The 23540-nt window shown below is 44.6% G+C and overlaps 1 long non-coding RNA gene across 1 annotated transcript in view; it reads left to right on the forward strand.

The window, feature by feature from the left end:
• Positions 1 to 17142: 17142 nt before the first annotated feature.
• The window catches only part of LOC149460859 (uncharacterized), a 147386-nt gene continuing 140988 nt past the window's right edge, over positions 17143 to 23540 (forward strand). The window contains exon 1 of the long non-coding RNA XR_016313018.1: positions 17143 to 17364. This is a non-coding gene — a long non-coding RNA (uncharacterized LOC149460859). The remainder of the gene's footprint in view (positions 17365 to 23540) is intronic.

The raw sequence follows: 23540 nt of genomic DNA on the forward strand, positions 1-23540 counted from the left end.
TGCATTCATTGGAAGCAACTATATATAGAGTGAAATATGGGTTATTTCAAAACAGCAAGTTATTATCATCTTTCTTCCATATGAGCTAAAAGCTTGCAACACCTTGAACAGGATAATGTTATTAAGTTACATTTTGTCAGTGAAAGACTTAATAGTGTATTTCCTCCTTTAGAAAAAATGTGTTTTTGTTTACAGCTAACATAATAGCATCCCATGAGTCAGAGAGTGTGAAGGTAATCACTGAGTCCACAAACATTCACTATTAATAGAGGTCAAAAGCAGCCAGAGTCAGACAGTGCTGTATTGTAGGGGATTTTTTGGGGTTCACATATATTCTAGATTTGCTTGCACAGTCTGGGTAATAATTAGTTAACAGAATAATTAACCATTCTGTAAATGTTAAGATGGCAGTCCAGCAGGATAGGTGTGATCCAACAGTAACATTTCTTTACGGTCTGGGATCAAAAATACCATTTCAGTGGTTGCAGATGACACCAAGCTGTGCAGTGGAATAACGTCCTTACAGGATGTCTACAACTTACAAGCCGACCTCAATACACTGTTTAATTGGGCAACCATGTGGCAAATGAGGTTTAATGTTGATAAATGTAAGGTTATGCACTTGGGGGCTAAGAATATGCATGCATTATACATACTAGGGGGAGGACAACTGGGGGAATCAATGGTGGAGAAGGATCTGGGAGTTCTGGTAGATCACAAGCTTAATAATGGCATGCAATGCCAAGCTGCAGTTTCTAAAGCGAGCAAAATCCTCTCTTGTATTAAAAGAGGTATAGACTCCAGAGAGAGAGATATCATATTACCCCTGTACAAATCATTAGTAACACCTCATCTGGAGTATGCAGTTCAGTTTTGGGCACCAATTCACAAAAAGAACATTGGGGAACTGGAGAAAGTACAGAGAAGGGCAACCAAACTTATAAGAGGCATGGAGGAGCTCAGCTATGAAGAAAGATTAGAGGAACTGAATGTATTCTCTTGAGAAGAGGAGATTAAGGGGGATATGATCAACATGTATAAATAGATCAGTGGTTCATATACTGAAGAATTTTTCACCTTGAGGTCATCACAGGAGGACAAGGGGGCACTCTTTATGTCAGGAGGAAAAATAAATGTAATCTTCAAATACGGAAAGGTTTCTTCACAGTAAGTGGTGAAAATGTGGAATAGACTCCCTCAAGAATTGGTTCTGGCCAACTCAGTGGATTGCTTTAAAAAAAGGCCTGGATTCTTTCTTGGATACACAGAATATAAACTAGTTATTAACATTTATAGGTACAGTTGATCCAGGGAATATCTGATTGCCTCTCAGGGGATCAGAAAGGAATTTTTCCCCTGCTTTGCTGGGTTTTTTTGCCTTCTTCTGGATCAACTGAGGGTGTAGGATTAAGACTTTTTTTTTTTTTATGCTTGAACTGGATGGACTTTTGTCTTTTTTAAGCCAGACTAACTATGTAAGGGATGAGTTGTGTATTTAGTCCTTTCCAGCAGGTAAGAAGGTCATCACCCATAGGGCCATGCAGATTAGGAACAATTGAAAGCAACAAACTTGCTCTGATTCTGCCAATGCCACCCTGCCATTTTCAGCTGCAGCTTTTAGCAGGCAAGTTTCTTTTCCCAAGCTGCTGGAATGTAAGAGGACGTATACCCCCAACCACCCCAATGCCCAGAAAATCAATGCCACCATGGCAAAATTGCTGTTTCTACAGCTATGTAATTTCCAGCTGTTGGAATCAGCCCATGTTCATGTATGTATGGCCTAGGGTCATTACTACCCTCCATCATTATGTGGAAGGTAATTTTTCAATGTTGCTAGACCATGTCGTCAGCAGGAGGGTCTACCTTTCCACAAACAGGTGGTCCAGCAAATATGGGCAGGGATCATTCACGACCCACTGGAGTAACTCTAGTAGCTGGAAAGGATGCAGGACAGGACACACCACTGTGACATAATTAATACGGTTGAAAAACATACTAGTCCATCCAGTTCAACCAACATTAAAAAACCAACCACACACACACATGTAAAAACTTTAATACAGTATTTCTCAACCTTTTTTCAGTTGCGGCACCCTTTAAAATTCTGCACAATCTTGAGGCACCCCATTCTAAAATGTAAAAAACTAAATTAATAGTTTTACATAATGCAGCATCATCCACATGTGTAGGACACCCAGCATTAGAGGTGAATTATTCTTCCAAAGCAAATACAGCTTTACACACTGATACTAGTATTCCAATATTTCTCTTCTACCCAAGTTTCTCTCAGCTAATGTGACCCCAGTGCTAATGGACAGGGACAGAGGAGGGGCAAACAAGGATGTTTTGTAGGTTCCTGATGTCCTCCTTATCAACCGATGACATCATTGGTTGTTAGGACGCCAGCGGCTAGAAGTTTGCAATGCTGCACAATGAAAACCTGTGACTTTGTGTAACTATAATGCAGGCTTGATCCACCCATTGACTTGTATACAGTTTTTGGGCATTTTACTAAGGCACCCTTGAAGAAACCTGAAGGCACCTCTGGGTTCCTGGGCACACTGGTTGGAAAAGGCTGCTTTAATATACTGTATACTATCCTATTCCCACAGTTGATCCAGAGGAAGGCAAAAAACCCCAATAAAGCATGATCCAATTTGCTCCACTGGGAGAAAAAAATCCTCCCTGATCCCCCAAGAGGCAATCAGATATTCCCTGGATCATCTTACATACAGTTGCAAGAAAAAGTATGTGAACCCCTTGGGATTACGTGGAGTTTTGCATGAATTGGGCATAAAATGTGCTCTGAACATCATCTAAGTCACAACAATAGAAGAACACAGTCTGCTGAACATAATACTACACAAACATTAGATGTTGCCATGGTTTAATTGCACATAACATGTAAACATTCACAGTGCAGGGAGGAAAAAGTATGTGAACCTTTGGACTTAATAACTGGTTGACCCTCCTTTGTCAGCAATAACCTCAACCAAACGTTTCTTGTAGTTGCAGATCAGACCTGCACAACAATCTGGAGTAATTTTGGACCACTCCTCTTCACAAAACTGTTTCAGTGTAGCAATATTCTTGGGATGTCTGGTGTGAATCGCTCTCTTAAGGTCATGCCACAGCATTTCAATCAGGTTAAGATCAGGACTCTGACTGGGCCACTCCAGAAGGCGTAATCTGTGCTGTTGCAGCCATTGTTTTGTTGAATTACTTGTATGCTTTGGGTCATTGTCCTGTTGCATCACCCATCCTCTGCGGAGCTTCAGTTGGCGGACAGATGGTCGTACGTTTTCCTGCAAAATGTCTTGATAAACTCTGGAATTCATTTTCCCATCAATGACAGCAATCCGTCCAGGCCCTGAGGCAGCAAAGCAGCCCCAAACCATGATCCTCCCTCCGCCATGTTTTACAGTGGGGATGAGGTTTTGATGTTGGTGTGCTGTGCCTTTTTTTCTCCACACATAGTGTTGTGTGTTCTTCCCAAACAACTCACTCTTGGTTTCATCTGTCCACAGTATATTTTGCCAGTAGTGCTGTGGAACATCCAGGTGCTCTTTTGCAAACTTCAAACGTGCTGCAATATTCTTTTTGGACAGCAATGGCTTCCTTCGTGGTTTCCTCCCATGTACTCCATTCTTGTTTAATGTTTTCCTTATTGTAGATGTGTCAACAAAAATGTTAGCATGTGCCAGAGATTTCTGTAGGTCTTTAGCTGACACTCTGGGATTCTTCTTTACCTCATGCAGCATTCTGCGCTGTGCTCTTGCAGTCATTTTTACAGGACAACCACGCCTAGGGAGAGTAGCAACAGTGCTAAACTTTCTCCATTTGTAGACAGTCTGTCTTACCATGGACACATGAACATCAAGGCTTTTGGAGATACTTTTGTAACCCTTTCCAGCTTCATGCAAGTCAACAATTCTTGATCGTATGTCTTCTGAGAGCTCTTTTCTGCAAGGCATGGTTCACATCAGACAGTGCTTCTTGAAACCAGTAAACCCAAAACAGGTGTGTGTTTTTTAAGGGCAGGACAGCTGTCAGCAACACATTCAATATCATCACACTGATTGGAGTCAAGGTGGGCTCACTCCTGGCTCCAATTAGCTCTGGGAGAAGTCATTAAGCTAGGGCCTCACATACTTTTTCCTCCCTGCACTGTGAATGTTTACATGTTATGTGCAATTAAACCATGGCAACATCTAATGTTTGTGTAGTATTATGTTCAGCAGACTGTGTTCTTCTATTGTTGTGACTTAGATGACGTTCAGAGCACATTTTATGCTCAATTCATGCAAAACTCAACGTAATCCCAAGGGGTTCACATACTTTTTCTTGCAACTGTAGTTGGGCCTCATCCTTACATCTGGCAATTGTGACAGCATAGTCACCTCCATTTCCTCCTCCTCAGTACCTCTGTGGGTAAGCCCTCCTCTGAACCACCAGTCCCCCACAAGCATTCAGGAACATGCATTCAGATGCAAAAGCTTAGGCAAAGTGATGCTACACAGTGTTGCAGCTGGTATGCCTAGAGAACATGAGCCACACTAGGGCAGGGATCCTGTCAGCTCTACAGAGGCAGGCCCAGAGGTGGTTAAACCTGCACTATTTTGTGCAAGGAAAGGTTGTGTGTGCCAAGGCTGTTTGTATGATGTGATCACAACTGTTTTTTCTCACATGTGAGTGGATGCTTTGGAGCCTGCATGCTATAAGGCATATTGCACTTTGTTTGCTATTTATGTTCTATTACATAGATTACTGCTGGGAGAAAGGGGAAATTTCCTATTCTGATGTGCAAGCTGACTCTTTTGCTATCATTTGAGAGCTGTTTAACTTCTCATTAACAGAGGAACACCTGAATTCAATGATTAGGAGGGGTGTCCCAATACTTTTGGCAATATAGTGTATTTTGACAAATTTATTTACAAGGATTGGGAATCCAAAGTGTGCTTTTGTGGTCCTGAAATGCTTTTCTATGCGTTATCCTTTCAAGGAGACATTTGTAAAGAAATTTCCCTTCTCCCCTGTCATGGTTCCTCCCATATCAAGGTTGACTAAGGCAACCCTAATGCTGGTGAAGGAGTCCCCTTTCTTTAAGGGTCCTGTGGACAAGAAGGCAGAATTGGTCACCCACATGATGTTTACAATTGCTGGCTCCACACTACGGCTAGTTTTGGCCATGGTCCTAGTATCTCAGACTCTCACTGAATGGACTAAGCTCCTTTTGCCATGGCTTGGGTGGGGATCAAGTACCTCCAGCTTATAACTGGTGGACCAGTAAGTTCAGGGCCTCAAGTACGTGTTTGGTGTGTCCTTGGATTCGGTGCTGTTACTTTCCGAGCTGTCTGTTTCAGCGGTGGAGCTTTGACGTGTGCTTTGACTTAAGTTTTGGTCTGTGGACCAGTTATCCAAACAGGTCCTTGCAGATTTGCCCTTCCACGGTGATTGCCTCTTCAGAGTCATGTCACTGGCAGGAAGCGTACTTTTCTTCCACAGTCCAGTAAGCGGAAAGAACTGCGTTGCAAATGTGGCCCTTCGCTTTCTGCTCACAAGAAGCTTTTTCATTCCCCTGTGTCCTTAGACAAAGGAGGCAAACCTATCAAGTCCCCTCCAGAGGCAGCAAGAGACCCTGGACTCACAAGCCCACTAACACCACAGACAAGTCCTCCTCAGCATGATGGTTTTCCCCCACCCAACTTCAGGGTGGAGGGGACTTCTTCGCTGGTTTGCTGCCCTGCCGGCCTCACTGCTTTCCAATAAGTGGGTCCATGAGCTGAATTTGTCGGGTTACAAAATAGAATTTTGTTCCTGTCCACCTGAGAGATTCTTTCCTTCTAAGCTTTGGCACTCCTGTCTTGTCTGCAGGATCTTTATGGGGCAGTGCAGATCCTGTTTTCCCAAGAGGTGATTTCAAGATTTGGAAAGGTTTTCATGGGTTTTACTCCAACCTGTTTACAGTACCCAAGAAGGAAGGCAAAGTTTGTTCAATTCTGGACATCAAAGATCTGAATTGCTACGTGAGGCTGCAGAAGTTCAAGATAAAAGCCATACGCTCTGTGGTGGCTTCCCTTCATCAAGGGGATTTCTTGGTCTCCACAGACATCAAGAATGCGTACCTGAATATCTCCATTTGTTCCAGGCACCAAGACGTCCAATGTTTTGTGGTAGGGGAGGCACATTATCAGTTTGTGGTGCTTCCCTTTGGTCTCGCTTCTACTCCCCAGGTTTTCATCAAGGTGCTGGCTCCGGCTCTGGCCTTTCTGAGACAACAGGGGATTGACATAATTGGCTATCTAGATCACCTTCTGAGGGCAGAGATGCACTCGGGCCTGATGGATGACATGGCAATCACACTCCACACCTTGCAGGAGTTTGGATGGATCTTGAATGACCGGAAGTCCAACTCCTACCAGGTATTTGGAATATCTGGGTCTAACTCTCGATTTCATGCAGGCCATGGTGTTTCTCCTGCTAGACAAGCTCTGGAAGCTGCAGCTAGCAATCCATCTATTGATGTCCTACAGACAGTCTTCACTTCACTCTTGCATGCAGGTTCTGGGCCTGATGGTGTCTACCTTCAAGGTGGTCTCGTATGTGGTTCCACATGATGGTTCCGCAGAAGGAAATCTTGTCCAAGTGGGACAATCCCTCAATGCCCAGATTCACCTGGGTCTGAAAACCAGAGCATCTCTGCTTTGGTGGCTGCGATACCCTGTCCCCTGTGCAGTGAATTTGTTCCTTCCTGTACATTGAACTGTGATCATGATGGACGTTAACCTCTCTGGAGGGTGGGGGTGGGGGGTTTGAGTCTACCAATTAATATTTTGGAACTTTGGGTGATCAGACTGTACCTGGAATGGTAGATCCAGTCGGGATCCATTCAGACAATGCCACAGCAGTGACTTATGTCAACCACCAAGGCAGGTCTAGGAGTGCGGCAGTAGCGCTGGAAAATATGCAGATGAACTACCTCAGCCGACAGATGTTGGATCAAGGAGAGTTTTCTATGCATCCAGATGTGCTTCATCAGATCTGACTACGGTGGGCACTCTGGACATGCAGCTTCTAGCATCTTGTTTCAACAGGAAGGTACCAAGGTTCATGGCGAGGGATCCTTTGGCGGACGTGATAGACACCTTGGTGGTGTCGTGGAGCCGGTATTGTCTCAACTATGCATCTCCTTCTCTCAAGCTTCTACCCTGTCTTCTGCGTAGGACAGAGGCTAAAGGGATTCTGGTCACTCTGGTGGCTCCATATTGCCCTCAAACTCCCTGATATGCTGTCATAGTGTGGCTCATCTTGGATGTCCCCTGGTGGCTACTCCTCAGGGAAGATCTGCTATCTCAAGGGCCAATCTTCCACTCTGCGTTACCATCATTAGCTTTGTTGGCTTGGCTATTGAAAGCCAGGTTTTGAGGGACAGGGGTTTGTAAGGGTCAGTGATCCCTACCATGTTGAAGGCATGAAAAATCTACCTCTAGGAATATCTACCATTCCACTTGGAAGGCCTGCATCTCATGGTTGCGAGGCTGCAGGAGTCCATCCTTGATCTTATTCAGTGGCTCTGATTTTGACCTTCCTTCCATGGGGCATGGAGCAAAAGCTTACTGTAACTACTATCAAAGGCCAGGTTTTGGTCCTTGCGATTTTCCTTCGGGGTCCCTTGGCCATGCATTCTTTGAATCGTACCTTCATTCAAGAGGTTTGGCAAGTGACTACTCCTGTGCGCTTTCTCAGAAGGTTTCCTTTTTTTGGTGGCAATCACTTATGCGTGCATGTTGGAGCTGGCGGCCTTATCCTGTAGGTCTCCTTATTTGGTCTTACACAAGGATAGGGTGGTTCTCCATCCATGTCCTTCCTTCCTTTTGAAGGAAGTGTCTGATTTTCATCTGAATGAGGACATTGTCCTGCCTTCTCTGTGCCCGTGACCTTTGAATCCTAAGGAGGTTACATTGCATTCCTTGAATATGGTCTGGGCCATTCGAGTATACAGTATCTGACCACTATATCCTTTCGGAGATCGCTAGGTGAATCAGGCAGATGGTGGTTCAGGCTTGTGGCTGTCTTTGTTGGATCCCTCCCTTCCCTGTTGTGGCATATTCTACCAGGGTGACTAGTGCCTCCTGGACATTCCGACATTAAGTGTCAGTATATATAGTTTGTGAGGCAGCTACTTGGTCGTCTGTGCATACTTTTACTAAGTTTTTTAAGGAGGAGGTTTTGGTTTCTTTTGATGCTTCCTTTGGCCGTAACGTTTTGCAAGCAGCTGTTTGAGTTTTTTTCTTTTCCCTTTTGTAGGTTGTTCTTTTTTGGGTGGTGTTTTCCTGTTTACCTGTTTGGGAACATGTTGGCTGTTTCCCACCCCTCTGTATTTGTTGCACTGTTTTGGGATGTCTTTATGGTCGAGAATAAGAAGCTGTGTTCATCAGTGAACGAAAGAAAAACAGGATTTTTTGTTACTCACCGTAAAATCTCTTTCTCTGAGTTCATCAACTGACACAGCACCCACCCCTCTTGATATTTTTTGTGGGTGCTGCTTGTTACTAACTGCTTTGCCTATAAGAGAGAGGGACTTTATACCAGCCAGGAATGTCCGTTGGCAGTGCCAAGTTTCTTTACTGCCTAGCAACCTACTCCTGTAGGTGGCACTATTAACCTTATGGTCGAGAATAAGAAAAGGCCTATGAACTCAGAGAAAAGGATTTCATGGTGAATATAAAAAAACCCTGTTTTTCCTTGGCAACTGTCTGTTTCTCTCTGACGTGTTCTCTTTATCTTTCCTTTCTCCTTCCCACGTCCTTTGCAGTGAGGACTCTTGCCCTCAAAATTAAGGGCCAAGCATGGGTTCAGCATGTGTGGAAGGTTTCCTTCACTCCGCTAAGATGACCATTTCCTCTACAGTGAGGGGTTTTGCCCTTATCAAAGATGGTAGCTGTGCCATTCAGCTCTTTTGAGCACATGTATGCAGTTTTGTTCCTTGTGGTGATCATTTCAGCTGCAGTGATGTTTTTTCCTTTCATCCAACATGGTGGCCATGCTGCTCAATGCTAGTGCAAATGTACAAGCAGCCACAGCATTCAGCAGTGGATGCCAAACAGCACATAATGGTGGCAAGGCCTCTTTGCTCTACTTTCTTTCTCCTGCTTTCTCTCTATGTCTTCTTCAGTATCATGCCGGGCAGTACTGCCATAAAGGACATTGCCTTCTCTAAAAGCTAAGGGTAGGGTAAGTAAGGGAGCTGTTTTAGGTTTGTTATTCATACAGCTATTATTTAAAGCACTTCAAAAAAGTGTTTTAAAAAGCTGACATTAAAAAAATGTATATTCTATATTTTGCTTTGCATGAGCTGGGGCTCTATTTAGATATAGAAATGTCAAATTCCTTTGCTGATCTTTCCTCATATCTCCTCTAACAGCATTAGGTGACATCTACGTGGATTTGAGAATGAATTTATCACACCCAGACTTGCAGAAAAAGCAAAAACAGTGGGAGGAGGAAACTGCCATTAGAATCTCTCAGTACTATAGCTAAGCGGCAGAACTGCAAAGGCTCAAAAAAACAGAACAATGAGATCCTCCCTGCCTTACAATCCACTCAAAGCAAATGTTATGGTGGAAACCTTCTTTAACAGATAACAGCTGTTTTTGACAAATACTATGTACTGTATATTTGATGGTTATCAATTTCTTAAGAAATATAAACATTTTATATATGCTACTAATTTCAGTTAATTCTACCGTGCAAACATTGATCTCCCAACTGAACCTGCACCTCTTTCCCTGACCTGTCAGCAAGATGTGATATTCCCTGACAGCTCATATGTAGAGTTAACCTGAGGGAGAAGACATGGTCGCCAAGCTTCCTGCCATCTGTTTATGTTCTAAATATGAGCACAAAGTCATACAGGATAAAATGCACTTATTACTGTCATTAAATACATTAATTAACACTGTTATGTGTTTATGGAAAAGAAAACAGTATGTATATATATATATATATATATATATATATATATATATATACATATATATATATATATATATATATATAGTTGTGTTCAAAATAATAGCAGTCAGACATCACTAACCTGATCAATCACTGTTTTTGGTAGAAATTATATTTCTATATGGCAAATCATTTACTAGCAGGTGTAGTAGAGTAATAGAAATCCAACAGACCCAACAGCCATGACATGCATGCTGCTGATTCTGTGTAATTGAATCACTAATTGAAAGGGGCATATTCAAAATAATAGCAGTGTGGAGTTCTATTAGTGAGGTCATTCATTCTTTGAAAAACAGGCGGCAATTATTGCCCTTATTTAAGGAAGGAAGGCAGCAAATGTTGTACATGCTGGTTAAAGTGCATTTCTCTCTGAAATTCTGAGGAAAATGGGTCGTTCCAGACATGGTTCAGAAGAACAGCGTACCTTGATTAAAATGTTGATTGGAGAGGGGAAAACATATAAAGAAGTGCAGAAAATGATAGGCTGCTCAGCTAAAATGATCGCAAATGCTTTAAAATGGCAACCAAAACCTGAAAGACGTGGAAGAAAGCGAAAAACTACCATTCAAATGGATAGAAGAATAGCCAAAATGGCAAGGACTCAGCCAACAATCAGCTCCAGGAAGATCAAAGAAGGTCTAAAGTTACCTGTGAGTACTGTTACAATTAGAAGATGCCTATCTGAAGCCAAGCTATCTGCCAGAAGCCCCCGCAAAGTCCCACTGTTGAAAAAAAGACATGTGCTGAAGAGGTTACAATTTGCCAAAGTGCAGATTGACTGACTTAAAGAGAAATGGTGCAACATTTTGTGGACTAATGAAAGTAAGATTGTTCTTTTTGGGTCTAGTGGCTGGAGACAGTTTGTCAGACGACCCCCAAACACTGAATTCAAGCCACAGTACACTGTGAAGACAGTGAAGCATGGTTGCGCAAGCATCATGATATGGGGATGTTTCTCATACTACGGTGTTGGGCCTATTTATCGCATACCAGGGATCATGGATCAGTTTGAATACATCAGAATACTTGAAGAGGTCATGCTGCCTTATGCTGAAGAGGAAATGCCCTTGAAATGGGTGTTCCAACAAGACAATGACCCCCAAACACACCAGTAAACGTGCAACATCTTGGTTCCAGACCAACAAGATTGACGTTATGGAGTGGCCAGCCCAATCCCCGAATCTTAATCCAATAGAAAACTTGTGGGGTGACATCAAAAATGCAGTTTCTGAGGCAAAACCAAGAAATAGAGAAGAACTGTGGAATGTAGTCCAATCATCCTGGGCTGGAATACCTGTTCACAGGTGCCAGAAGTTGGTTGACTCCATGCAACACAGATGTACAGCAGTTCTCAGAAACAGTGCTTATACAACTAAATATTCATTAAGTGATTCAAAGGAAAGCAAAATCTTCAAACATTTTTCAGTTTATATAGTGAATGTTTGAGTTTGTAAAGAAGAATACAGACACTGCTATTTTTTTGAACAGTCTAATATTCACTTTTATTCAATTTTTTTAGAGGAACAACACAAATTTGATATATTTTTCTTCATGTTTTGATTTGGAATAGAATGTGTAGTGTTCCCAATGCATTTGTGTGTATGGAAATAAAAGGTATTGGAAGAATTTTGAGCTTTATTCACTTTTTTCAACACACAGCTATTATTTTGAACACAACCGTATATATATATATATATATATATATATATATATACATATATATACACTGTGGGGCAAAAAAGTATTTAGTCAGCCACCAATTGTGCAAGTTCTCCCACTTGAAAAGATGAGAGAGGCCTGTAATTGGCATCATAGGTAGACCTCAACTATGAGAGACAAAATGAGAAAAAAAATCCAGACAATCACATTGGCTGATTTGGAAAGAATTTATTTGCAAATTATGGTGGAAAATAAGTATTTGGTCACCTACAAACAAGCAAGATTTCTGGCTCTCACAGACCTGTACCTTCTTCTTTAAGACGCTCCTCTGTCCTGCACTCATTACCTGTATCAATGGCACCTGTTTGAACTTGTAATCAGAATAAAAGACACCTGTCCACAACCTCAAACAGTCACACTCCAAACTCCACTATGGTGAAGACCAAAGAGCTGTTGAAGGACACCAGAAACAAAATTGTAGATCTGCACCAGGCTGGGAAGACTGAATCTGCAATAGGCAAGCAGCTTGGTGTGAACAAATCAACTGTGGGAGCAATAATTAGAAAATGGAAGACATACAAGACCACTGATAATCTCCCTCGATCTGGGGCTCCACGCAAGATCTCACCCCGTGGGGTCAAAACGATCACAAGAACGGTGAGCAAAAATCCCAGGACCACACGGGGGACCTAGTGAATGACCCGCAGAGAGCTGGGCCCAACGTAACAAAGGCTACCATCAGTAACACACTACGCCGCCAGGGACTCAGATCCTGCAGTGCCAGACGTGTCTCCCTGCTTAAGCCAGTACATGTCCAGGCCCGTCTGAAGTTTGCTAGAGAGCATTTGGATGATCCAGAAGAGGATTGGGAGAATGTCATATGGTCAGATGAAACCAAAATAGAACTGTTTGGTAGAAACACAACTCGTCGTGTTTGGAGGAGAGAGGATGCTGAGTTGCATCCAAAGAACACCATACCTACTGTAAAGCATGGGGGTAGCAACATCATGCTTTGGGGCTGTTTCTCCGCAAAGGGACCAGGACGACTAATCCATGTACAGGACAGAATGAATGGAGCCATGTATCATGAGATTTTGAGTGCAAATCTCCTTCCATCAGCAAGGGCATTGAAGATGAAACGTGGCTGGGTCTTCCAACATGAAAATGATGCCAAACATACCGCCCAGGCAATGAAGGAATGGCTTCGTAAGAAGTATTTCAAGGTCCTGGAGTGGCCTAGCCAGTCTCCAGATCTCAACCCCATAGAAAACCTTTGGAGGGAGTTGAAAGTCCGTGTTGCCCAGCGACAGCCCCAAAACATCACTGCTCTAGAGGAGATCTGCATGGAGGACTGGGCCAACATACCAGCAACAATGTGTGCCAACCTTGTGAAGACTTACAGGAAACGTTTGACCTCTGTCATTGCCAACAAAGGATATATAACAAAGTATTGAGATGAACTTTTGAGATTGACCTTATACTTATTTTCCACCATAATTTGCAAATAAATTATTTCCAAATCAGCCAATGTGATTGTCTGGATTTTTTTTCTCATTTTGTCTCTCATAGTTGAGGTATACCTATGATGCCAGTTACAGGCCTCTCTCATCTTTTTAAGTGGGAGAACTTGCACAATTAGTGGCTGACTGAATACTTTTTTGCCGCACTGTATCTTGTATTTAGGGAAAATAACAAAAGTAGCAAGTAGCTGCAGGCTGTATTATATGCTTTTTTCATAGTACTGTACTGTTCTTCAAATGTCTACAGGTTGGTTATACATTGTATGATGCCACAGACTCTTCTTTTTTTGCCTATTCTTTAGACTGGTCAGTTCTTTATCTCTGCATCATTACAAAATAAATCTAGGGCGCCATGGGTGTGCAGTTCCATTACACCTTGAACCCCCAGTATGTTCTCAGTCTTCTGGTTAATGCTGGGCATCATTCAAACCCAAAGACTGAGGACAATTTATGGTCAAGAAGAGGTACTGTGAAAGACAGGTTGGCATAAAAGGTGGGCATTGTATCTAGAACTGCTCTCTCTCTTTTTTCTAAGCAGCTTGGGGTAATTTTTAAAGCAAAAAAATATATCCCAGAGCTGGGCATTAGAGTTCAACTTCAGTTAAGTTGTATTTTTTGGTTTTGATTAGAGTATGTATGTGTTGTTGATGTTATGCCGGTCAGGTTTTTATAGCTAAAGGTGAAGAAATGCCCAGAACATCATGACTTTAGATTTTGCTGCATCACCAGAGGCCTGGCAATCTCAAAAGTGTTAAAGGAGTAAGTGCAAAATGGATTGTGAATTAGATTTTTATTGCTGTCTGCATTCCGGGTTGGGAGATTTTTTTCTAACTTCCTGACCTGACGACTAAACAGGAAGTGAGGAGATCTTTACATTGGGGGTGCAAACAGGAAAAAAAAAAAAAAGGAGGTTCTCATTTATTTTACAAAATTTACTTCAGAAAAGTTCATTATTATCCTAGATTCGGAAAGATGTTATTCACTTCTTTCCTGGATGTTGGCACATGAAGGAAAATCTCCCTAATGTGTACAAAGAACAGCTTTAAACTCCTAAAGAAAATCTACCTCTTTCATTTTCTGTTCAAAATGTAAAAATGATTTTGTCTGTTAAACTTTAACTGTGAAATTATTACCTTTATTACATTAGCACACGTGTTCAATTTGCATGTTGTATATTCAGAATGCATTATGGTAAAACGTGTGTTATTGCAATGCAACTGTATGAATCCACCTTTAGACCCTGTTCACACTACCCCAACCTCAAAGTCATGTGACTTCCACTGCGACTTTGCATTGCGACTTAATGCAACATCATTGCAATTTTCATGTAGCTTTGGCTGATTGTGGCACATATCATTGAACTTACAAAACCCTCTGAAGCTCCCGCCAAAGTTGCAAACATAAGAAAAAGAAGCAATTCCCTTTTGACTTCTGTGATTTTAACATTGCAGTCTATGGCACTCGCAAGGAAGACGCAAAAAAGTAGAGCAGGAACTATTTTTTTTTTTTTATTTGCTATGACTCAAGTTGCAGCAACAAACAGCACCCATTGAAATTAATGTATTTGATTTGTCATGTGACTTCCTGTATCGTACATTGAAGCAAGCTGCATTAGAAGTCACTGAAGTGTTATGCTTTTCTTAGATAAAATAATTATTTAGGTAAGTAATTAGGGTAGCTACCATCAGCTGTACAAATTAGGTGAGATGACATTATTGCACTTAACCCCTTGCAACAGATGCTGCAAAAGGTAAAACCTGTACATGAATTTATTCTCCTCTTAAACCTCCAGATATTTAAAAGATAATGCTGTCAGAACTTACAGAATTTGTCTTTCATACCATCGCTCGCTATAGTTCAAAAGGCATAAAACAAATTCCAAGTTATGAAACAAATTGATATTGATAGCAGCAACATGAATGGGAAACATCTTAATTAGATTTGGGGAAAAAGCTGCTTGCTGAGTAAAACAGAAGGTGTAATAAATACTTATGTAGTAATAAATATCACTTCACATTACTTCAGTGTGATCACATATGCAATAAATCTCTTTTGCAATGCAAATTTATGGAGTGTACATTCACTTCCAGTTGCCATTCAAAGCCAATAAATATTGTTAGCGCCTGATAGGATTGACCTGTTAATAAGAAATGAGCAGCGGTGCCTTATTTATGCTCACGTTCGTACAGCCTTAATCAATGTATATTAGCAAATCTGCTAATTTACATTCAGCCCTGGTAAATACATGATACAGTCAGTAAATATTGAAGCAAGTCAGCACTCTCAAAGCTTTAAAAGTCATCAACATTAGACACCATATAATGTAGGACAAAGAGTTATAGTAGTATACACTATTAAGGGCAGACAGGTGACACCCCCTCCCGATGTTCTCCTCCTCAGTGAGCACCAAGTGTGGGTCACATAGGAGGCCTACTCTAGGGTGGGTTCTTCTGAGCTACACTAGGCACCTGAGATGGGGCACTGTCTTACACATGGGGTACCTTTACTTGAACGGACTCTCTTAATGCTAGTATTCACCTTCACAGACACTGATGCATTTAGGAGGCACGCGCAGAGCCAATACCCTCTCCACCTGTACAGGGTATCTCCTCTACCTCACTCCTAGTAACGGATTGGAGCCTTGCCATGCACCTAGCACAGACTCCATGCATGCACTCAGGGGCATCCATAGGGTTGGTGTCACCCAGCGCCGGAACACTTGGTGACACCCCCTCTCTCTCTCTCTGCCCTCTTTCTCCTCCCTTCTCTGCCCTCTTTCTCCCCCTGCCTCTCTCTCTTTCTGTTCTCTTCCCCCCCTCTCTCTGCCCTCTTTCTTCCCCCTCTCTCTCAGCCCTCTTTCTCCTCCCTTCTCTGCCCTCTTTCTCCCCCTGCCTCTCACTCTCTGTCCTCTTTCTCCCCCCTCTCTCTCTGCCCTCTTTCTCCCCCTCTCTCTCTGCCCTCTTTCTTCCCCCTCCTCTCTCTCTGCCCTCTTTCTCCCCCCTCTCTCTCCCCCCTACCTACTACATGAAGCTGCAGTGCTAACACCAGGGTCCGGGGATTACACACTGACCTGCTGCACACTCTGCCCGCCCCTCCAGCTCTCCAACTTCAGCACCCATGGCAGGGATGTGGAGCCACCCTCTGCTGAAACTTCGAGGAGGAGAGGTGTCTGCAGTGCCTGCCTCACTGTCTGTCCCCTCAATGCTTGCTTATTTCAGCAGTGGCACATACAGGGATGGACTGAGCCTCTCATGGGGCCCTGTAGTGATGCCGGGTTCTTGGTCAGTCTACCCCTGGTGGAGCGGGTCCGGTGTCACCCCGTGCAAAAGGTGTCACCTAGTGCGGTGCACACCCCCCGCACCTGCCTAGGGACGCCCCTGCATGCACTCACTTAATTCTTCTTCTTCCATACCTGTGCACAGGCTGAGGACCTGTGTGGTGCTGATCTTCTCCAATTACTATGGGAGACAGGAGAGAGATGGTTCAGACAACTCCTCCTGCAAGAGGCTATTCCACCTGCCACATGTACATGCTTCACAACAGGCTTTTTGCTAAACCTCCATTACCCTTGGTAACCACCTGCTTGTTTTCCACACTGTGTTAACTCTTACGGAGCTGTCTTCATACCCCAATGCGCCACTGGCCCAGGTCTGAAACTACTACATACTTGCATTACACCCCTTTAGTAACTTCAGACCAGGCAAAGTACAAAGTTTCAAAAACTTTGCGTCAATAACATGACAGTTGAACAAAACTAACAAACTTTCCGCTAAACTAATCCCTAGCTAGGCTTGGGGCTGTCCCAGCATACCTGCACAGGATGAAAGTCCATTCATGGCAGAATTCCAGCATAGGTGTCTTCGGGCGGTTTGTCGCTCTTAGTTGACCCTTGCTTTGTAAAGGTTCTTTGATCCATAGGTGCTCTGGAATTGGCAGACGGCTGTGTGGACAGAACCTGGTGACAGCGACATGGAAGATAAGATACACACCTACTCACTTGCTGTGTGTGAGACTCTGAGTCGGAGTCCTGTCCCTTTTTAATAGCATACAGGACCAGTGGGTCGGACCCAAGAAAACCCACCAAGAAAGACCCTGGAAACATGTTAACACTAAACCTCTCAGCTGAGGCAGCATAAAACTTAATTTAAAGGGACCCTGTCATCAACTGCAGGTAAAACAAAAAAGTATTTTAAATGCTTACTTGCATAGTTTTTCCTTTCCATCAGCAATTTTTTGTATTTACTTGCAATCTGCCTTTGAATCTGCTGGGGAATTTAACCACTCCAGGAAGAGTCCATTCCACAGTCACAGTTGTTCCTCTCCCCTGACATGTCACTGCTCTATTTACTTCTGGGAGTGTCTAATTAATGTATTTGCTTGCCCAGCAACTCTTTCCCTTCTATATAGTGGCTGAGGGTTGAGCAAAGAGGAATACTAAAGAGTGTCACTTGGGTGATAGCTTTGAGTCAGTTGGGGCTGCAGAAATCACATCCAAGACAGAGCCAAGCAGCCTTTTGGATGTCTACACAAGTGAGTCTTTTATAGGTATATATAACATGCATAAAATATCACATTGAAAAAAAAATTACTTGGCCACAGGGTATCTTTAAAGTTGTATTCCTGCCAAAGAGCTAAATAAACAGAATAAATATATACTTACTGTAAATATGAGAGCTTTTTCACTTGTCAAAGGATTCATATTCTTGTACATCCAGTTCTGAGATTTACACAGCCCTGCCACACAGTATAGCCTTGTCTTGCTATTGCCATTAAGTACCACTTGCAGGTCTTGTCCCTCCTCCAGTTGTGACTGGACAGTGAAAAAAAGCAGCAGACTGTTAAGTTCATCCCTATATCAAGAAAAAGAGAGGAAGGCGCCTCTAAGTGCAGTATTGACAATTTATTCAGTAAACAATGGAAAATTTGCACTTACAAGATAAATGGTTAAAAAGACTCATCGTGTCGTAATTTGATCCAGGTGGGACATCCAGCCGTCCCTGCAGCAAACTATGCCTATAGGATCAGGAAGTAGAGTCCAGGATGTGCCTGTGCATCAAAAATGAAGCTTGGAGAGCAGAGTCTGATGTAGCAGGTGAAGGGGGCGGTAATGCATTTTGGAGCATGCTCAATAGGCTCCATTGTTTACTGAATAAATTGTCAATACTGCACTTAGAGGCGCCTTCCTCTCTTTTTCTTGTTACTGCATTAGAGCCTTGCTTCCACTCTAAGAAGAGCTGCCTCAGTGTTACTGCTCCCATCCATCCATCCCTGATATCCATCTGGCACCTTTATCTTACAGCTACAGAGGTCGGCTCCAACAAGTGCGCCCTATATAATATACATTTCATCCCTATATCACCCTGCTTTCTCCTTCTATCAGGATGCTTCTCATTATCAAATTAGCACTGCAACACAAGTAATTGGCTTCTAGTGCTGCTTCTCCCTCTCCCAGGACTACCTCTGTTGTAGGGGATTGCAAGAGGCTGATACAAAGTTAAAGTGTTTGTAACGGAAGCGTAGGCAGGACAGAGCACACGGAGAAGATGGGGAACACACAAAGCTTTATTGAAGCAACAAAATGACAGACACTCAATGGGGAAATGGCAGGGAGGGTGATGTGTGTGCAAACCAGGGACGATTCCAGGCAGGCAATCTCCCCCCTAGGCTTGGGGCCTCAGCCGAGCTCCCTCCGTGACTGGACAGCGGATTGGAGACTCGGGCAACAGGCGGGCAACCTACCCCTGAGCAGGGGTCTCGGGCAACAGGCAGGCAATCTACCCCTGGGCAGGGGCCTCGGGCAGCAGGCAGAAATCTACCCCTGGGCAGGGGTCTCGAGCAACAGGCGGCAACCTACCACTGGGCAGGGACCTCGGGCAACAGGCAGCAATCTACCCCTGGGCAGGGGTCTCGGGCAACAGGCAGCAACCTACCACTGGGCAGGGACCTCGGGCAACAGGCGGCAATCTACCCCTGGGCAGGGACCTCGGGCAATAGGCGGCAATCTACCCCTGGGCAGGGGTCTCCGGCAACAGGCGGCAACCTACCACTGGGCAGGGACCTCGGGCAACAGGTGGCAACCTACCACTGGGCAGGGATCTCAGGCAACAGGCTGCAATCTACCCCTGGGCAGGGGTCTCGAGCAACAGGCGGCAACCTACCACTGGGCAGGGGCCTCGGGCAACAGGCTGCAACCTACCACTGGGCAGGGACCTCGGGCAACAGGCGGAAATCTACCCCTGGGCAGGGATCTCGAGCAACAGATGGCAACCTACCACTGGGCAGGGACCTCGGGCAACAGGCGGCAATCTACCCCTGGGCAGGGACCTCGAGCAACAGACGGCAACCTACCACTGGGCAGGGGCCTCGGGCAACAGGTGGCAATCTACCCCTGGGCAGGGGTCTCGGGGACTCAACGGGACTCTAGCTGTGGAGTCTGGCCTCAGCACAGCTCCCACCCAGCTTTCTAGGAACATTGGGTTCACGGGGACTCAACGGGTAGCGATGGCTCAAGCACTCAGGGGCACCGCAGGTAGCTATACTCCGGGCACGCCATGGGGCGGTTCAAGTAAGGGTAGTCTAGGCGTGTAGTAGGGCAGTGCATAACCCAGGTGGTCTGTGTGCACAACAGGGACAGTTCAGGACACCGGTGGTCAGTGCACACAGCGGGGCAGTTCGGAACATGGGTGGTCGGTGCACACAGCGGGGACAGTTCAGGACACGAGTGGTCGGTGCACACACCGGGGACAGTTCAGAACACGAGTGGTCGGTGCATACAGCAGGCACAGTTCAGGACACAGGTGGTCAGTGCGCACAACAGGGACAGTTCAGGAAACGGGTGGTCGGTGCACACAGCGGGGACAGTTCAGAACACGGGTAGTCGGTGCAAACAGCGGGGACAGTTCAGGACATGAGTGGTCGGTGCACACACCGGGGACAGTTCAGAACACGAGTGGTCGGTGCACACAGCAGGCACAGTTCAGGACACAGGAGGTCAGTGCGCACAACAGGGACAGTTCAGTACACGGGTGGTCGGTGCACACAGCGGGGACAGTTCAGGACACAGGTGGTCAGTGCACACAACAGGGACAGTTCAGGACACGGGTGGTCGGTGCACACAGCGGGGGCAGTTCAGGACACGGGTGGTCGGTGCACACAGCGGGGACAGTTCAGGACACGGGTGGTCGGTGCACACAGCGGGGACAGTTCAGGACACTCACGGTAAGCAGTTTGCAGACCCTCAGCGGCAGGCGGCTCCAGACAGGGACGACCAGCGGTCAGCATTCAAAGGACAACCAGCAATCAGCAGACAGCAGCAGTTCCCCGGGCACTCAACAACGGACGGCTTCCAGGGACACGCAGCCACGGACAGTGTGCAGGGTCCCTCAGCAGCAGCCTCCAGGGCACTCAGCAGCAGACAGCTTTCAGGGACACACAGCCACGGACAGTGTGCAGGATCCCTCAGCAGCAGCTCCCAGGGCACTCAGCAGCGGACAGGGTGCAAGGGTGCGCAGTAGACAGGCTTACAGACTTGCAGGGTCTGGCAGGGTCTCAGCTGTGGGGTCTGACCTTTGAGGGGAAGGATCATGCAGAGCTGTGGAGACTCCCAACCCTGGGATATTGCAGAGGGCTACAGTCCTGACCTTTTGGGGGTCTGCAGAGTACACAGGGGGGATGGCTGGGGAGGCTCGGTCCCCCTCACCCGAGCCTCCCAGCATCTTTCCGGGAGCAAGATGATTCCAGCAGCATGGACAGAAACAGAGAGAGGAGGGCTGCTTCCAGTGCGGGTCTTTTGAAAACCATGTGGGACGCGGCTAGGTTGCCTCTGCAATGGCCGGCCCAGTCCTGTCCATGGAAGCTCCACAGACATCGGAATGTGCAAGGGGGAAGGGAGGGGTGAAGGGATATGGCGGGGGATGGGAGAGGCGCTGGCAGTCCGTGACAGTGTTACTAAACCCACAACAGTAAAATCAGTCTGTATATGCAGCAAAGCATGCTTGTTATACTCACTGTGGAACCTAAGGGGTTGATCCTCTGCATTGTGTAAAAAGGCTGTTTGATCCTTTCTTCTCTGCCCCTCCTCTTGTTAAAATGACCACCAGATACAGACTGAACCAGTGGTTACATGCACATGCTCAGTTTGTTGTGTATTGCTAGAGAGGTTTTTTTTTTCTTGGGAGGGTGCGTGTGATCAGCACAGGGTCAATGAGCACTGTCCAGACAGAGGGTCAGAGGTTTCATATCTCCTAGAGCAGAAAGAAAACTTCTCTTACAAGCTTTAACCAGTGCTCTGCTGGACACTGATAGAAATCAAAAGACTGCTCTAACTGCTGATGAGAAAAAGTATTTAGCAGTTTATATTTGCTAAAATAATTTCATTTCCATGTTCTGTGTACTGTGGGAGACCAGATATAGTGAATGCAGTGTCCTGGGTTTAGTAGCACTTTAACTTCTGTTACTTACACTGCTTCCATTTCAAAGATAAATGTAATGATGTATTAATGATTACAGAACTGTGATGATCTGTGTCTTTTATATCTGTTTGGAGTATTAAAACCACTACACACTGATATACAGGTCTTCTTTGGAAAACGTGTGTCTAAGTTGGTTGAAATCATCAGCTAATTTTCTTCCCTTTTCATTGTACATGTATTTGTGCTGTACTTGTATTGCAAGAATACACATTTCCAGTGTGCTTAGCATCAACCTAGCCTCTCCAAGAAACCTTTCATCCTTTTCTGACTTTGTCTACTGCTGACGTCTGCGTATCCTGGTCATAAGCTATATATAACTTTCATAGTCAAAGTTATAAGGGTAACTGTTAGCACTCAATCAGAAATAAACACCTAGAGCAACAATTTAGTCAAATATTGCAATCATGCTACAATATAATGCCTAGGTTTGATACGCATCTAATCTACATGACATGTGAAATAACATTGCTTCCTATGGTGCCTGTTCACACATGTCCTGTGCTCTGGCAGTGCGGATTGAAAAAGAGTCCTGTACAATTTCTGAGCAGTGTGGTCCAGTTCAGGTGCAGATTACAGGTTATCCTTCTATAGGAACTGTTTTTAGACTGCATATATGTGAACATGATAAAATCCAGACCTAATCCTATCCTATCCTCATGTAAACCTGACCTGAATCACTGAAAAACTACCGTGTCAATTAGCTGTGAAACCTGAATCAGCTTTTTTGTGCGTCATTCCTTTTTTCTTGCATGCTAGTCTCATATAAAAAATTAAGAGGTTACGAAAATTCTCGTACAATGAATACAACTTCTGAAGTAATGTAATGTATTGTATTATAATGTATATGTCAGAGCCTGGGCCCAAACCTAGGCCTTCTGCAGTGAGTGGCAATGTTTCTTCTTGCTGAGCCACTTGGAATGCTGGACAACTCCCTTGACAATTATTTGAATGATCCTGCCTTGATCTTGTTTGTCATGAATCTTGAACCCCTTGCTCCTCCCATGAACGTCCTGATATAAGTCATGTCTCTGCGCTTCCTGTTTGAAAGATTATTGTGCTCTCCAGTCAGTATCTCGCTCCTTGTCTCTGCTGTCATTGATATTTTGCTACCGCTCATTATTGACCCTTGGCTTGTTCCTCGACTACGCTCCTGCCTGATCCCAACCTGCGACTGCTCATTACCGACCTTTGGATTGTTTACTGACTATGCTTCTGTTTGATCCTCACCTGCTTAATACGTTACTGAACCTCCGCTTCCTCACCTCCTGGTGGGGTGATCCTGAGGACCGTGACCTGGTGCTAACACGTAGCAAAATCCATCTCCACCATCAGGAGCTCTGGTGAACACCGGTTAGTACTTAGACTCCGCACCTCAGGTGAACACACTCCTTCGCCAGGGTGACCTGCCTCTCTAACTATCCTGCTGGTTTTGGAGCGAGCATTTTCACTGCTATAGTAACAGTTCTTCGAGCCTGACCCCTGATCGTGACAGTATTCTTTTGTTTCTAAGCATGTGTGGTATTAATCTCTTGATGTTTTCTGGACGAATACTGCACTGATTCAATTATTATTATTATTATTGTACAGGATTTATATAGCGCCAACAGTTCGCTCAGCGCTTTACAATATAACAGGACACAATACAGCAACAATACAGTTCAATACAAGAGACATAGGAGGGCCCTGCTCCTTGGAGCTTAAATGAATCATTATTGCACAAGAAAAATGTTCATGCTTGTTCGTTTGGATATTGTCGCATGAACTGTTATGATCGGCTGTTGAAAGCTGTGTACTAACGATGAGATTATCATACGAACCCTCCGAAAGTGATTTTTGTCATCCAATTTTCTAATCGTGTGTACAGGGCATAAGGTTG

This window comes from Staurois parvus, unplaced genomic scaffold (genome assembly GCF_062004578.1).
Source record: "Staurois parvus isolate SC_StPar_1 unplaced genomic scaffold, SC_StPar_1.0 ptg000218l, whole genome shotgun sequence".
NCBI lineage: Eukaryota > Metazoa > Chordata > Amphibia > Anura > Ranidae > Staurois > Staurois parvus.